Source organism: Capsicum annuum, unplaced genomic scaffold, assembly GCF_002878395.1.
Source record: "Capsicum annuum cultivar UCD-10X-F1 unplaced genomic scaffold, UCD10Xv1.1 ctg5104, whole genome shotgun sequence".
NCBI lineage: Eukaryota > Viridiplantae > Streptophyta > Magnoliopsida > Solanales > Solanaceae > Capsicum > Capsicum annuum.
Genome location: NW_025858956.1, coordinates 120,948 through 128,447, shown reverse-complemented (window position 1 = coordinate 128,447; position 7,500 = coordinate 120,948). Strand labels below are relative to the sequence as shown.

Sequence of the window (7,500 nt, the reverse complement as noted above, 5' to 3'; positions counted from 1 at the left end):
GCACTCCAGCCTTCCTTCTGCTTTCAGGGCCTATCCGAAAGAGAATCCAGTACTTCTTGGTCGTGAATATCTGAACTGGTTGTTTGTTGTTCAAGAATTCTTGTTTAGGCAGTTCATACCATCCATACATAGTGTTTTGATCTAAGATTTCAATTCTTTGGTGTTTCAGCAGTAACATATTCTTCCATGGAGCTAAGGTCAAAAATATGGAAGAAATAAGTGTTTCCACGACTCGACCACCCAGTCAATTCTGTTCCACTTAATCTCTCTTTCATGGCCACATATCTTTCCAGCTAAGGAATGGGAAATCTTTCTCCTATTACATGAATCCAATTTTTATTTCATCCGAGAAAAGCCATCTTTTTCTCAACAATGTCTTTGTCATTTGATCTAATAGCATTCCATTAGATAGGAACAGATTTGATAAATACTGATAACTCTCGGATAGAGTATTAGAATGGAAAGATCCATTAGATAATGAACTATTGGTTCTAAGCCATCTCTGATGATTAATCAACAATTCAAAGTGCTTTTCTTGCGTATTCTTGATAAACCAGCGTTTATATATAGATGTAGGAGGATCTGTTTGGAAAGTAAGAAGCCTCTTTGACATCTCTTAATCTGCAAATAATTCTTGATGTGAAAACACAGAGCCAGGGGGCTGATATTTGAATAGGAAAAAGAGTGGATCTGCAGGGTCCCAAATGAATTGGCTTATTCGAAAAAGGCCAAGTTCTTTGGAAGATCTATCTCGTGTCTATTACTGCATGGTTCCACTCTGTAAGAACCCTAAATCATTGTCTTCAAGATCAACCTCTTAATCATAAATAATCCGCTTGTCCCGAAATGACCTGGACCAATAGTGAAATCCTAATTCATTGGGCCTTTTGATACAATCAAATAGAAAGCCCCAAGGGCTCCATATTCTAGGAGCCCAAACAATGTGATTGAATAAATCTTCCTGCGGTTCAAGGGCTCCTTCTCTCTCCCCTTATTCAAACTCCGTTTCATAGAGAAATCTCTGATCAAGGATAGACCAAGAGCCTTTTTGCATCATATCTAAGGGATTCCTCAATTTGAGTCGAAGAAACAATGTCACTCGATCATTATCAAACTGACTGCAATCTTTTTCTGTCCTTAAAGATCCCACTAGAGCACCTTCTACTTCTAATAGGCCATAAACTAGATCAGAATCATTCTTAACGAGTCCATAAGAACTGATCCCATTTTTTCATAAGGTCCTAATAAAGACCAAAGATCTTGAATGACCGATCTGGTAAAACAACTCAAAAAATAAAGAAGTATCATTAATCTCTTCATGCTCCTTCCAAGCTCAAAGTACCATTTGTACAAATAAGAACCCCCTTCGTTACATGATTTCTTCTTCATATAGATAGATATAGGATCTATGGGGCAATTAATTAGAAGTACATTTTGTGTTATAGTCCTTCCTATCTGATAGAAAAGGATCCCATGATCCTGAACCGATCTTACCTGGGATCATAAATCCCAAGTTTGTCTATGAAGAGCGGATCAAATTGTATTAGTTTCTATAACTGATTTCTTCTGTGTAATACTAATCGATAGGACCTCATTGGTAAGTTATACAAGATCTCGTGCATTGGAACCCATGGTAATGGACCCGAATCCGTTAGTATGGAACATTTTCTTTTCTAAGTGAAATCCCCTAGTATATGAAAGAGTCAAAAAGTGCTTTTGTTGTTATGGAATAAGAAGCCTTCGTAGCTTAATGCACGTATTTAATTTTTCAGAGCCATTAGAGCGGGATCCACTTTCTAGGGAATATGAGTCAAAGCAATAACAAGAATATTTCTAGTAGAACATCTTTCACAATCCCTGGAGAGATGGTTCACTACTAGACCGAGGGATAAGTCATTCGACTCATTCACATCCAGATCATGAATGTTTGGAATCCATATTATGCAAGGATACATTGCTTTTGCTAAGTCAAGGTCACGATCGATATCATCACTAGCATCAAGATTGTCACTATCATCAATATCATCACTATCATCAATATCGATCTCATCAAGAAGAAAACCTTTAGGCTTGTTATACAGGAACTTGTTCAGAAATACCGTAATGAAAGGAACATACAAGTTTGCCGCTAGGTATTTGACCAAATAGGATCGTCCAGTTCCTATAGAACCTATCACTAAAATACCCCTAGAGGGGGATAAGGCTAAGCGGAGCGAAAAGGGTTTTCCATGAGATGGGAAATGAAAACTATTTTCCCTACGCAAAGTTTGTGAATAAGTGATTGTCTGATAATGAGCAAGGAATATCTATCTTTCTGCTAAACAGGATGGATTGAACTCATAATTCATTAGATGCTTTTTATGAATGTCAACTAAGTATCGTAAGTAAATTGCTCCCGGTCGTTCAATCATTTGATAACCAAAGTCATTCTTTGATAAATGATCACTATGAGTCAGACTCAATAGAATTTGATCAATCCTATTTTCTGTCGTTAAGGTGGAGAACTGAACCAAGAATTCTATTTCTTTATCATGAATCGAATCACTATTCGCGAACCAGGATTCTATTTTCTCATCAATCCAATCCCCGTTCACATATTTTTTTTTCTTATCAATGAATAGATCTCTTTACATATATGACTTTGATGTCTCGTATTTCTCGAAAAAGTGATTTGATTAATGGGATTTGGTATGAGATCGATGATGTCGATGAGATTGATATTCCAATTTTTCTTCTTAAAACATATTGATTTGACCCCATAACGGGACCAAACATATTGCCGCCAGAAGCAGAACCCCATATTTCTTCTAGAGAATCCCCTAATTGTTCCAGAGAAACTAGAAAGAGATTTTTTAACCAGAAAGAATTTGGTTCAGATGTAGGATACCTATCCAGAAGTTTTTGCAACTCAATCATAGAAGATGGAATCATCAAAGATTTGAACCTTTCGAACTCTGTTTGTAACTCACTAGAGGCCTGGGAAACAAATAGAAGATGTGTACGAACAAGATATCCTGCAACAAGAAGAAGGAAAAGGATTGAATAGAGGAACTCCCGAGCATTTGGCGATCTCAGATATGTTGATATCCATGGTGACTCATTATTTCAATGAATCATTTTTTTGGACAGAAGGAGATTATGTAAACACTTACTCGAGATCTCACTTATTGGATTCCATTGTTGAAGATAATTTTTTCTGAAGAATTCGCCATGATATACTTGATCCATGCATAATACTAGGAAAAATGGATACAAATTTTTGACCGCTACTTAGTATTGGCAATAGGTCTGAAAAAGTATCTAAAAATATCAAATTTAGATATTTGTACCCTGTCAAAGTAAGGAACCACGACATATATGTTTGGAATAGATTCCATTTTGAGTAGAATAGATTCCATTTTGAGAGAGTTGAAAAAGCACTATCTCGTTGAAAGGTTCTATACATCTGCCCTTTCTTAATGCATTTCTTTAGACAAAGACTCCATTTTTTTCTTTTTTTAGATTATAAATATTTCTCAGAATAAAGAGTGTGAATCAAACCCAGGTTTGAATTGAAATTGAGATACTGATGCAAGTTCTTCCCTTCTAGATCAGATAGATTCACATCTGAAAGAGGTTGACAATAAGTTCGTTCAAAATTGACTATTTACCCATCTGTTATAGGTGTTCAAGAAATGTCTGCAATTGAGTAAATAGCTCTACGAACGAATGGATCAGATCGACTTGGAAAATAGAAAGATTTGTACAAGTTATACGTTTCGTCACCACTTTGTGGAAAATCATTTGGTATGAATATGTTATATACCTGTAATTCGATTGGTGAAATAGTATCTCTCCCCCAAAAAGCATGTTTTTTTACCGACGCACAAAGAAAACATTTTGTTGTGAATGAATAAGATATTGAGGAATTGTCCATACGTAAAATTAGAATTATCGATACGGTCCTTTTCCACAGAAAAAGGGAATCGTGTGTTCCAATAGAAGTAGAAGTGCTCGGGATTATTCAAGAATCGAAGTCGATTTGCTTTATAAAAAGAAGATATCAATGAACTTCAATGAAATGATTTCACAGGATTCAGCCAATTGTCTTGATCGTGGAATATCATTGAGAAATAGGAATCCGGGTTATCAAAGGATTTCCTACGATTATTTCTAGTATGGAATGAGTCAATCATCCACTTTGGTATCTTATTGAACAAAAATGGTGATATTGTTCCTCCATTGATCAAGAATTTCAATTTTGGGGAAGTATCATGATCGTCCAATAAGAAGAGTTTCAATTTTTGGAAATGAACAACTTGAAGACCTATTGATTTTAACAACTGATTGCAGAGTTGATCATCCAGACCTTTCAATTCATGTATGTAGATCTCGGACCTAGTAATGGGTATATTTCCGAAACTCACACAAAAAAAAGCAAGTGCATAAGACAAAAAGAAAAGCAACTTTGACAAAAAGAAACGAATTAGCTTAGACAAATATTTTTTTGTCAATAACCTCAGACAAATCAATCAAATATTGATTAAAACTTAATCAATTGAACACTACTTTAAAACAGCTCTTTTTCTCTAAAACGGACTATTCCAAATGTTCCTGGAAATTCTTGCTCCCATTGGACCATTTGTATCTATATGCATCAGGATCCCGATTCATGGATCTCTTGGTTTGAGAAATCAAAATAAGAGGCTCGAACCATTTCTTCTAACTCTTTTTCAAATTTGATAAATATTGGTTAATCGTATATTTCATTATAGTTCTATGATTCAAAGTATCCTTTCCTATTTGATATCTTTGAATTCCATATTCAAAGTTCCGATCAGATCTGTTCATTAAAAAGAATTGATTCAATACATTTCTTATGTACCCATAGGTACTATATTTGATTTGAATCAGATTTTTGATCAATCTATATTGAGTGACTGTCTCTATTATGTTGTTGCTAGAAAATACCACTATTTTTGGTTTTAGATCTTCTAAATCATTCCCACAGGAGATCCGGACCCATTTTTTTCTGATCCTTCGAGAAAAATATTCATTCGATTCATAAAAAATAGGAGGTAGAACTAATAAAGATTTCTTTTTCGATTCATCCCTGGCCTCATTCAAGAATTGTTTTTGATCTAATGCACAGGAATCAATAGAAAAGGCAAATCCCTTATGATACACCAGATCCAGCTCGATTATTGATAGAGTGAATAGATCTGCCATTTCTTGAAATCCCTCTTCTAATTCAAAATCATAGTGTAACTTGTATCATCCCCTATTACGGTCATGGAATAGATGAAATAAATCAAAAAATGGATTTTTGTTCAAGAATGAAATCTTATTGGAACTGTCCATATCTGGTTCATTCTTCGGAACCATATCACATCCCAGATCTGATGAAATAGGATGAATTGAGATGGTATTTTGTAAATACTTAATTATCTTGAATATATTAACCATTTCTCTATTTTCGGATCGCCTGGAAGGGACAAAAGAAAGGTTTTGTTATTTCTTCAACAATTTTTAATCTCTAGTGGACCTCTCAGTAGGATTCGAACCCAGATAAAGTCCTGACCATCTATCAGAGAAAAAGGAACAAACGGATCTTATAGGATTCCCTAGAAATTCTTCGATTTCTTCCGAAAACAAATGATTAATCCTCTGCTTCTCACGTTCCGTGAATAGCCGGGACATTGAGAAATATCTAGAAAGGCATTTCAGGAATTGGCCTGATTCTTTCTCTTTTCATTCTGTTTGAAGAAAGGAAGGATCCCAAAGAATCAATCTTTCTTTTCATTGTTGAATCTCTCTTTGATTAATCAATATGTGAAATTCTGAATCCTCATTACTAATGGAATCCAAATGATCTCTGGATTGATCAGAAGATCTTTTTAGTTGGCTAGAATCCATTACTTGAATGAAACTATATCTTGTGGAATCATATTGAATATTTGACGATACATTCTGTACCGTGCTAATAAACCGATCCTTGTTTACCAACCACATATTGTCTAACCAAATCCAATTCTCTCTCGATACGTTCCTAAAAAAATCTGATTCGGGCAAATTCTTCCCCCAACTAACAAAGAGATCTTGGCAGAATTGCCACATATGAAATTGAGCACAGTTTTGCAAAGAAATAGCCCACTTGTTTCTCGAGAAGAGATAGGAAACATGCTCAATATCATTTGATTGAATAGTTGACCCAACCTCTTGTTTCACTAAGATTATGAATAGCGGTCCCGAATTCAAGTTGATTCTATTTTGACTCATCCTCAGAGAAAGACAATCAAAAAATTCCCAATCATGGTCCTTGCGGATCGATAATCCATATAATATACAAAAAAAACTCCAGATATTTGAGATATTTATCTTTAAATAAGATCTCAATTCCATCGACGATTTCATTAGATATCTTACAACTAGAATCCCTATTTTTTCCGATCCAGTTCCTCCACCAACGCGAACCCAGTTAGATTCAGGCATGCTAAACTTTTTAGTTATTGGGAGAACCCAAGTACTCTCTTTCGAATTCAAGAAACAACTCTCAGAGATCTTTTTTCCTTTGCGAAGATACAGGAGCGAAACAATCAACCTATAGATATTGGAAGACCTAATGGATTCTTCCAATGTATCATTTCTGGGTCCAATAGAATTCATAAGTATTGGAAGAAGCCCTAACAAATAGAGATTTTTTCTTTCGACCATATTTCGATTATTAATATGATATATAAGGACCGCTACTACAAAGAGTATTACACCCTTGATCGTGAAATATCGATTGCTTGTTGAACCCTGTGAATTGCGTGAAAGTAGGATACTCCCAATTCGGGGGTCAAAGAGTTTTAGAGAATGTTCTTGGTGGAAAAAATGTGAATGAGGGATCCCAATGAATTGAATTGGGTTCATGAATCTATGAAATGGTGAGAATTCTTGATCTCTCTCAATATCTCTCTCAATTCAAAAATCCAGGATTTGAATTGATGTCCTCTCATTGATTCCTCCTAAATTGCATTGATTTATCCTAAATATTTCATTTCAATTGGAGTTTGGTTATTCACCATATACGAGGATCCCCCCTAAGCATCCATGGCTGAATGGTTAAAGCGCCCAACTCATAATTGGCGAATTCGTAGGTTTAATTCCTAATGGATTAACGCAAATGGGACCCTCCAATAAGTCTATTGGAATTGGCTCTGTATCAATAGAATTGCATCATCCATGCATAACGAATTGATTTGGAATTGGCTCTGTATCAATAGAATTGCATCATCCATGCATAACGAATTGATGTGGTATATTCATATCACAATATATGAATACATAACGAATTGATGTGGTATATTCATATCATAATATATGAATACATAACGAATTGATGTGGTATATTAATATCATAATATATGAATACATAACGAATTGATTTGGAATTGGCTCTGTATCAATGGAATCGCATCATCCATTCATGATGAATTGATGTGGTATATTTATATCATAATATATGAATACATAACG

General features: G+C 34.9%; 1 pseudogene; it reads right to left on the bottom strand.

Annotated features, from left to right (window-relative positions):
• Positions 1-319: 319 nt before the first annotated feature.
• On the bottom strand, positions 320-6,980 carry LOC124892830 (annotated as a pseudogene).
• Positions 6,981-7,500: the final 520 nt, after the last annotated feature.